This window comes from Coenobita brevimanus, chromosome 93, assembly GCF_032717465.1.
Source record: "Coenobita brevimanus isolate Jiangsu-jjx chromosome 93, ASM3271746v2, whole genome shotgun sequence".
Taxonomy (NCBI): domain Eukaryota; kingdom Metazoa; phylum Arthropoda; class Malacostraca; order Decapoda; family Coenobitidae; genus Coenobita; species Coenobita brevimanus.
Window position 1 is genome coordinate 37,938,072 of NC_137046.1, and position 3,391 is coordinate 37,941,462.

The 3,391-nt window shown below is 45.4% G+C and overlaps 2 non-coding genes across 2 annotated transcripts; both read right to left on the reverse strand.

Moving 5' to 3' along the window:
- Positions 1–2,168: 2,168 nt before the first annotated feature.
- TRNAK-CUU (transfer RNA lysine (anticodon CUU)) lies at positions 2,169–2,241 on the reverse strand. Its single transcript has one exon. It is a non-coding gene; the product is annotated as a tRNA-Lys (tRNA).
- Positions 2,242–2,314: 73 nt separating this feature from the next.
- Positions 2,315–2,387, reverse strand: TRNAK-CUU (transfer RNA lysine (anticodon CUU)). Its single transcript has one exon. It is a non-coding gene; the product is annotated as a tRNA-Lys (tRNA).
- Between the last annotated feature and the right edge of the window lie 1,004 nt (positions 2,388–3,391).

Below are 3,391 nucleotides of genomic sequence, written 5' to 3' on the forward strand. Positions count from 1 at the left end.
TCAAAGCCTCGTTTTTCTTTTATCACTTTTTTTTATTTCCTAACACATTGTCCAGTTAGTTTTTTGCCCCATACGCGTCCCGTTTTTGCTCTCATACTTTCATGGCATTTTACATTTTCTTCCATTTTGCGTTTTTCAGGGCACACATTTTTATTTTCCATTCATACTGCCATTGCGCACTACTTATTTCACATATAAAATTTTCAGGTTGCATTTGAGTTACTTCTGCTCTTTGCACGTACACAGACGCCCTTGCTCATGTAAGTATTCCCACGTCCTTACACACACACACACACACACACACACAAATGTAGCACAACTAACACCCACAGTGATCTAGGTACACCCACATCCACCTACATTCTAGTACACACCCACACTCAAATCCATCCACACCCACCCACATTCAGGTTCACTCACACTCACCCACACCCTGTTTTTCACCTTCACCTGCCGTTTATATTTACCTTCATTACCTCTCTCGACTCTCTCGTCCACTCGCCCACACCCTCATTATTCCGTCGTTCACCACCTACACCGCCCCGCCCACACCCATGCCCATTCTCTGCTTACTACCACCCACATAAGCTGCTCTACACACATCCTTTTCACCACCACCCACATTATCTTTCACTCTTCCCACATTCCTCCCACTATTACTCACCTTATCTGCTTTAGCCACACTCTTCTTAATACCACTCACACATTCTGCTCTATCCACTCCGTTTGTAACCCCACCACCTTTTCTGTCAATCCACACTCTTCTTACTACCATCCATATTTGTTTTACTCTGTCCACACCAATCCTTTTACCAACAATATTTTCTGCTCTATGCATACCCTTCTCACTACCACCCACCTTTTTTGTTCTATTCACACCCTTCTCAGTACCATCCGCATTTGCTCCTACTCTATCCACATCGATCCTTTTACCAGCCACATTTTCTGTTCAATCCACATCTCACTCACTACCATCCACTCTTTCTGTTCTACCCATGCTCTTTCCACTACCACTCCTACCCTCTCTACTAATATCACCCACAGTGTATTCTACTTAAGTCACACTCTTCTCATTGCTATTAAAATCATCTGCAGCTCAACTCACCCTCTTTCCACTACCATCCACATATTTTTCTTCTCTGCCGACACTCTTCTCACTACATCCACATTGTCGTCTATTTTTCTCACACCCTTCCCTCTATTTCCCACATTTTTCCTTTCACTCCACTCACATTATTCATTGCTACCACCCACATTCTAACCTACCGCTCACTACTCTCCTACTTTACCACCGACACCCCCACCTACCACCGCCGATACACCTACCTATCACAACCCACACCTCTATCTCTCATCACCCACATCCCTACCTACCACCACCCACACCCCAACATACCTGCACCTCTACCTTCCACTACTCACACCCCTAACTCGCACCCTCACACCCTATCTACCACTACCCACATTCCTTCTACAACCAGCGCTACTACCACCACCCACCACTGCCCACCTTACCTACCACCACTCATATCCTTGCCTACCAGCATCACTCTCCTACCTACTGCTGTAAGCCATTTGCACCTCACATACGCCTTAAGCTCTTCAGTACCTTGACGCTTCATTTCTTATGTTCTGGCTTCCTACATAGAATCCAGTACAGCTAAAGAATACCCCAGTGCCTGAAGGATGTAAATGTAACGTCTATAAGTCGCTTCACTATGTTACTAACATTTCTACTGTATTACCGTTAACTTCAAGCGATTTTAGTTGGCTTAAAGATCGCTCGCAGTGAAGGACTACATTTAGATTAATATGGTGTCATGTACCTATCGGTCATCTTGATTATTTATGCCCGGCTGCCAAAATTCTCAGTTACACACAGACTACTCACTTAGCTTATGCCCACTATCAGCCTGATCAGACATCACCCCGCTGAGCACCTGTTGTGGTATGCTATGATCATTTCAATCACGACCATTTCCTTCGTTTTTCTTGGGAATAAATGAGTGAGGTTGGAAGGGACCGGTGATTATACCGGTATATTACTTACCGTAGCCTTTAGGACAAAGTAGATAATACGTATTACAGAATATCAATTCTTTAAATCACCCTTCATAATACAACCGCAATATTGATAATTCCAAGACACTTGCTTCAAAAGTTTTCCTCGCCCAACGTGGGGCTCGAACCCACGACCCCGAGATTAAGAGTCTCGTGCTCTACCGACTGAGCTAGCCGGGCGTACCCTGAGTTTCGATAATTCCAAGCCACTTGCATAGCCATGGAAGGTCACTTCTCTTTCAAAAGTTTTTATCGCCCAACGTGGGGCTCGAACCCACGACCCCGAGATTAAGAGTCTCGTGCTCTACCGACTGAGCTAGCCGGGCATGCTAAACGGACGTATCCGCACTCATATTATTCAGACCATAAAGTCAGTTAATATACGGTCATCATATTTACTTGTATTACTGATGATCACTGATGGACAAGCAAATGATTTTAAGTATAAGACGAGACACGGCGCATGGCGTGGCCACCGTCATATCACGTGCCGTCAGCGCTGTGCTGCCAGAATTATGTAACTCACTACATCCACTCTGTTCCCACACCAAAAACATGGAGAGGGAGCAGTTTAGAGTATTTTAAGACCCAGTACTTGTGGGACCTTTGATCCCGGGCTCACTAAAATGGGCTATACAGGCTTAGTAGACACAACGTAAGTGGGAGAGAATACTCAGTATAGGGTTGATGGGAGAGAATATTCAGTATACAGTGACTGTACCTACCCAAGTAATATATAGGTCTGGAACCCCTCACACACTTTATCCACCTCCTCCACTCACCCAACTTTCACACTCCTAAACTCTGAACACCATCTATACAACTTTTCCAGCACCCTCACACTTCCCCTCTGCACATACTTTCCAGCCTGAAATTCCCACTTCTTCCCCTCCATTTGCCCTTCTTTTTTCCAATTCCTCACCCTCTCTGGCTTCCCCACTACACGTCTGTCCTCCCTCTTCACCAATTCCTCTCACACACCAAGTCCTTTTCATACCTTCTTTTCTTCCTTCTTTACTTATCAACCACACCCTCCCCATCTCCCAACACACCTCTCCTCTCTCCTCTTCAACTCGGCTCTCCTCAGAAATTTTCCCATCTTCCACTTTCCCTTTGAACATCCCACACTTCCCATCTTCATACACACACACACACACACACACACACACACACACACACACACACACACACACACACACACACACACACATTTCTCAGTTTCTCTCACACTCCTCTCCTCCTCCCCTTCAAACACACAATTATCCACTCCTCTACCTTCATACAATCCATTCCCCTTCCCCCATGTAATCCAGTCCCCCTTCACTCACTG